At 38.5% G+C, this 7,087-nt stretch overlaps 1 pseudogene; it reads left to right on the top strand.

The window, feature by feature from the left end:
- The first annotated feature begins 6,036 nt into the window (after positions 1-6,036).
- On the top strand, positions 6,037-6,737 carry LOC143640107 (putative ribosome biogenesis protein RLP24 pseudogene; annotated as a pseudogene).
- Positions 6,738-7,087: the final 350 nt, after the last annotated feature.

The following is a 7,087-nucleotide window of genomic DNA, read 5'->3' on the forward strand; positions in this document are numbered from 1 at the left end:
TCTTTTTTCCATAGGGTTCTGTAGATTTCATTGTAGAGATCTTTCAGCTATTGTTATGTTGATTCCAAAGGATTTTATAATTTTTATACTATTCAAAGTTAGTAGTTTTTCTCATTTTCTTTGCAGAAGATTTTTTATTGATATTCAAAAATGCCTTTGATTTATGGGTGTTGATTTTGTATCCTGCTACTTTACTGACTTCATTTACTAGTTCTAGCAGTTTTCTGATGGAATGTGTCGAGTCTTTTAGGTATAGAATTATATTGTCAGCAAATAGTGCTAATTTGAGTTCTTCCTTACTTATCCATATGACTTTAATTAATTTTATTTGTCTAATTGGTCTGGCCAGTGTTTCAAGAATTATGTTAAATAAAAGTTGTGGAAACGGGCATCCCTGTCTTTTTCCAGTTTTTAGAGGAAATGCTTCCATTTTCTGCCTTGGTGTCCTAGAACGGTGCTCCCCAATCTTGTGGCCATTGTCCATGTAATCCATCAAATTGACAAACTCAGCTTTTTTGTCACAGGATCTATATGCCAAAATATCATGTGCTTGAAGCTACTGAATTAGGCACGATAGACACGGAACATTTCCATAATCGTGAAAATTATTGAATGATGATGTTCTATAAATCACCAGGAGCAAATATTATGGATAATATGACCTATTGAGAGTTCAAATCTAGTACCTTTCAACAAATACCTTGCTAACTGTGTTCCAATATAAATTTTTTGTTAAAAAAGAATAAATAAAGAAATAAATAAAATAGAGTGGTGTGGATACAGCTATCAGGTGCTACATTAATGAATTCTGTTTTAGAGCATCCACCAGGTTTTACCTGGCCTCTTCCAATCACAGGATTTCAAGCACCTCCCTGGAAGGCCCACTCCCATTCTGGTAAAGGCCTTTGACTCTTATGGTGTCATTTTTCAGAATCCCTCTTACCTTCTAGGCTAACGAGGAAACTAGCCAATCAAGAAACCACTACCCCGGCCACTCCAGATAATTCTTGTGCATGGGAATTCATAGCCATCCTATGAGTATGAAGCTGCTGGCATTGGTACCACAGTTAGAAAAACACTGCTCCAGCAGACTCCAACATCTGGGACATAGGGGTGTTTTCATAACAGGTCCTAGTAGAACATGACTCAAGCCCACTTAGTTATAAGCTGGGGATGCTGCTGAAATAAGACACAAACCACCACCACCAACAACAATAACAATAACATAAAGCCCTCTACATTTATGTGGGGATTTTTCTCTAAAAAAGACCTTGAATTTTTAAAAATTATCACATCTCCATATGGCTTCTGCCAATAAACCCCTCAATGATAAACAGTTTTTTAAAAGAATATTTTCAGAAATATTTTTTGAGGAAGTAAAGAACAACCCACTTGGGAACAGTACAGAATGTGAGCACTTTTTTGCTCGATTATAACATAAAATTCTACTGAAGCTGTGGCAAAGACCCTTCACAGACCTCAAGAACAGACAGGAGATTTCCTCCTGCTGACATGCTCTCAAGTCAGAGCTGCACATAACTTGGATTCTCTTGAGGCAAAGAAGGCCCAAAAGGTCATTGAACTAGCTGTTCTGTCACAAGGGGGAATATATACCATAAATTACCAAATAATACATCTAATAAAACTAATAATTACAAAATGCTATCTTTAACATAGTTTGATTAAATTTAATTTTGAATGAAAGTGTTTAATCTTTAGTACACCATATTTATCTTATTGCTGATAGATGAGATTTTACTGCCAGAAAGTGATAACTTAATGATCTCTGTTAAAGAATGCAAGTCCAAAGAGACTTCAAGCATCAAATATTTATAAGCAGACTTGGTGCTGTGTCCCCATGTAAAGGTAGCAAAACTCCTGTAATGAGGTGGATGCACCCCTATATCACCTGACCACAATGATCTCATCTGAAAGAGACCAGAAGTATGGCAAAACTTTGAACCTCAAAAAATCTTAGAGAGGCGAGGCCACAATGATGTCTTAGAGTCAAGTTCATGGAACACTGCCTTCATGGCATACATTAAGAGTGCCTGGGTGGCAACACACTATCCCATGCTAGGTCTTGTGAAGAGCAAAATACTTACCCCTTTGGCACAGCCCTGCGCATGAGGCTATGTGTTGAATTCCCTGCTCTTGCTCCATTGCTCACTCCTTGATTGGTCACTGCAGAAATTGCATTGGTGGCTGCCTGTAATCTGCTAAGCTACTGCCTGAGTATATATACATGGTAACTTCACAATAAAATGGGACCTGTTTCCTGCTTGATGTCCAGAGGTCTTTATTAGTGACTTCACAGACACAGTCTCTTCTACAATTTTCCGTGAAACCCCTTGCTGGACGAGAAAGAGCCCACATAAACATCAGTACACAGCATTTGTCTTTTTTTGAAGGATCAAAAAAAATCCTTGTAATGTAACTCTCCTGACCTCTAATGAATGTCAGTATGTTTGCATTTCCATCACCACATCATCGATATTTGGATATTTACTCACTTAGTCTTTGTTCCAGAGAAGGTTATTCTTCCATTAGAAATGACTGGGTGATCTTTTCTTTTTTTTAAGCATTTATTAGGGTGGAGATAATGAAAAGAACTTTCTGTATCCTGCCATTTTCTACGAATGACAGTTCCTTCATACTATTTTAAGCAGGATTCAGCTTGTCCATGAGTCCCTTTTTTTTCTTTTAATCTATGCAGAAGGTTTTACTTTTCTTCATGCTGCTTTTCACATCATACCTACAAGTCAACTGATGGAGCTATGCTGAGTGAGAAAAAAATACCAATAAATTGATATTAGGTAGGCCTGCCTACATCTTCCATGGAGGTTGTAACAACTGAGTTGTTGCCTCAGATTATTGGGAGAAAATAAATTCAGTTTAAACTCACTAAGCTTGTAATATATTAGCCTAAATTCACTCTCCACAGAGAATTTTATGTCCTCCAAGGCATCTATTCACCACAGGATTTTGCAAAGTAACCATGGATGCACTAGCTACAACATAAACCAGGGGATCATCCCATAATTTATTTGAGACCGAACCAAACCTGTAACTGTTCCTCTTCTGCAGGATTCAACACCCTCACCATGAGAGTCATATTCACTAATGAAAAAAAAAAATCTAGTACAATTTTCAACTGCATTGACCATATGCAACTTTGGTTTGATTTTGATCAAAGTATTTATTTAATCACTAATGAAACATTTTAACTGAAAAAAATAATGACATACACTTTTAAAAGTATTTATTTTCTAAATGTTTATTTTCTAGATGTAGGTGGACACAATATCTTTATTTAATTTATATGTGACACTGAGGTTTTAACCCAGTGCCTCACATGTGCTAGTTGCTCACTCTACCTCTGAGGCAAAATCCCAGTCTCTCGTGATATACACTTTGATGTCTACGTTTTTGTTTAAAAGAGTGTTTTGATTCTTCCAAGATTTTCTGTGGATAAGCAGTTTACTTATTTTATTTATTCTACTTATTTATTTTCTTTGCACCTGTAATGAAAACCAGGGACACTTAATCACTGAGCCACATCAATAGCCCTTTTATCTTTTTTATTTTGAGACAGAATCTTCCTAATTTTCTTAGGACATTTCTGAGTGGCTGAGGCTGGATTTGAATTATGATCCTCCTGCCTCAGCCTCCCAAGCTTATGGTATTACAGGCATCATTTTCATTATGTTCAAATAATTTGACATTTTATGAATATTTAAAAAAACGTGCCGAACATTTGGAATCTTTAGTTGTAGGCAAATTTTGAAATGGGCACAAACACTGGTAGGATTAACTAGTTCTTGTGTTCTATTCTATATATACAACAATATATGATATGATTCAAAATTACTAGAAGAAAATAAATGTGATAAACAAAATGAGAAATGATAAGTATTTGAGGAGGCAAAATGATAATTACACCATTATTATCAATATATGTGTCAAATTACTATATTGTATGATAAAGATATACTTGTGTCAGACTGGAGTGGTGACTCAGTGATAAGCACTTTCCTTGCATGTGTAAGGCACTGTGTGCAATCCTCAGCACCACATAAAATAAATAAAGGTATAACAATTATCTACAACTAAACAAAGAAATTAAAAAAGATATATGTGAAAATTAAATTATAAAGTTATGAATAGTTGCACATATATATCAAAGTATTTTCCCCAAGATATGTATTAATTCAAAAGAAAAATATAGTAACTTTATAGTGGATAGACCCTTTAGACACCAGCTTAACTAAGTGATCAAGGTCATCACCACCAGTAATCAAACATGTTGGAGACATGAGCCTCTTGATATGGTGAGCTGAGAAGGAGCGAGCACCATTTCTGTGGTATTGCCAAAACTGCAGAGCCTCCCTCTGATCTTGAGAAAACACAAGGTAACCCACAGTTCTACAAAACACTTACTCCTCAGTGCTGTCAAGATCATGAAAGATGAGTATAGACTGAGGGAATGTCACCAATGTTAAGATCTGTAAACAAGTCAGGATGGCGCCTGGCATTTTGCCAGAGGGAGTGGTTTGTGAGGTGGTGCCAGCAAGCCATTAACTGTGATTCGTTGACTGCTGTATCTAGTTTATGTTAATTAAGATAATCTGTGTGGAATGTATATATACCCCTCCTGTCCTACAATAAATGGCTCCCACTCCTGCTGTATCAATCTACACAAGTTGTTCGTCACGCACTGGTTATTTTGCTGCAGCCTTACTGCGGCAACCAATTGATCAGGGACACAAAAGAAAAATAACAACTAAATGTAGTGTGGTGTCCAGAATGGGGTGATGGAAGCAGGAAAAGATCTTAGTAGAAAAACGGGAAATTCCAATAAGAGTTGTTTTGTTTTGTTTTAGGTACTGGGGATCTAACTCAGGACTGCTTTACCATTGAGCTACATCCACAGCCCTTTTTAATTTTCATTTTTTTTAAATTTTGAGACTGGGTCTCATTAAATTGCTTAGGGCCTTGTTAATTTGCTGAGGCAGGCCTCGAATTCCCTATCCTCCTGTCTCAGCCTCCTGAGCTGCTGGGATTACAGACATGCACCACTGTACCCAGCATCCAATAAGATGTGAAGTTCAGGTGATTGTACTGAACTAAGGATAAGTTCTCAGGCTTGATCATTTACTAGGGTTATGTAAGATGTGAATATTAGGGAAGGCTAGGTGAGGGGTGTACTGAAGCTATCTGTTCTATTTTTGGCAACTTTTCTGTAAATCTAAAATTAGGTCAAAATAAAAGGTTTAAAAAAATGCCACTTCGAAAATTTAGGGCAGATGCCTGGAAGGCCTCATGGGAAATTTCACTGCTCTGCCTGTCTTTGGATTTGAGATTGGGAGACCTCCTGTCCTCAGAGCATTAAAGCACCCACGGAGATTTATTCAGTCATTCTGGCCTATGGTTGGCGAAATGGCTTATACCTTTAGGACAGACTGACCCCCCTTTCTCCTCTGCAGTATGGAGCCCTGAGCCCCCCACCCCACGTTGGGATTCTCATCCTGGCTGGCAGAGGCTGCGAGGTGAGGCTGCAGCAGTCTGGGGAAGGCTTGGCAGGTGAGTGAGAGGGTGCTCCAGAGGGAGGGAGGCTCAGACAGTGTTTAGCTGTAGAGTGGGGCTTAGCGGAGGCGAGGGGAAAAGGGAGGGGGGCTCTCCTTCTCAAGGGGCCCTTTCATGTTGAAATCAGCCGTCATGAATGCTGGGGGCCCAGGAGCCCAGGCGTGGGAAATGTGAGAGCCCCCTTATGTCCCCTCATGTGACATGTCGTCTGTGGCTCCCAGCCGGCCAGCCAGGATGCATTAGGAGAAGTGTCGGTGTGCACCTGGGGTGGGGGAGGGTCCCATCAAGACATTGACCCACTCAGGGAAGGGAGATTTGAAGAAGCAAGTTCTAGACTCTCCTGGTGCTGGAGGGGAGGGTGGACTGGGCACCCTGTTGGCTTCAGGATCAGGGGTGGGGCAATTGGCAAGAAACCAAGAGAAGGTCGGTGGGGACCCACGCGGCCTCAACATGCATATCGAGAAGTGTTATTTCTGTTCAGGGCCCATCTACCCCGGCCACGGCATGTTGTTCGTCCACAATGATTGCAAGGTATTCAGATTCTGTAAATCCAAATGTCATAAGAACTTTAAAAAGAAGCTTAATCCTCGCAAGGTCAGGTGGACTAAAGCATTCCGAAAGCAGCTGGCAAAGAGCTTACAGTGGATAACTCATTTGAATTTGAAAAACGTAGAAATGAACCTGTCCAATACCAGCAAGAACTATGGAATAAAACTATTGATGCAATGAAGAGAGTTGAAGAGATCAAACAGAAACGCCAAGCTAAATTTATAATGAACAGATTGAAGAAAAATAAAGAGCTACAGAAAGTTCAGGACATTAAAGAAGTCAAGCAAAACATCCATCTTATCAGAGCCCCTCTTGCAGGCAAAGGAAAGCAGCTGGAAGAAAAAATGGTACAGCAGTTACAACAGGATGTGGACATGGAGGATGTTTCTTAAAAATCTTACTCTATAATCATTTCTATGTGTACATTTGAAAATCTCCTTTGGAGACTTAGAATTTAATTCTAAATAATTAATTTTTATATAAGGTCACTGAAGTGAAAGGTGATTACAAATACTGTTCTACATTGCTATCTGCAAAGCATCAGATTATGGATGTTAGATTGCACCTCATTGTAATGTCTTCATTGATAGACATGCTTATGTAAATCATGAAAATTTTCTTTATAAATGCACAAGTGGATTGTGGACACAATGGTCATGCCTTTTGGATAATGGCACTAGGCAGCATTTATGTAATAAGTAATTACAAATATTTATGGCCAGTGATAGGTAAAATCAAATTTTCTTTGCAGTAAAATGTTCCTTTTATTATGTTATAGAAGGGAGGATACAACAATCTCAAAATGTATGGCAATCTCAAAATCATTTATTTTAGTATTTTCTGTTTTGATTTATTAGCCTAAATGAGCATAATGGCCAAATACCATGAAGCCTAGTTATGCTAAGCTGTTTTGACCTGGTTTACCTGTTGTTGGCAGGTAGTTGTGAGTGTT

This window comes from Callospermophilus lateralis, unplaced genomic scaffold, assembly GCF_048772815.1.
Source record: "Callospermophilus lateralis isolate mCalLat2 unplaced genomic scaffold, mCalLat2.hap1 Scaffold_1195, whole genome shotgun sequence".
Taxonomy (NCBI): Eukaryota; Metazoa; Chordata; class Mammalia; order Rodentia; family Sciuridae; genus Callospermophilus; species Callospermophilus lateralis.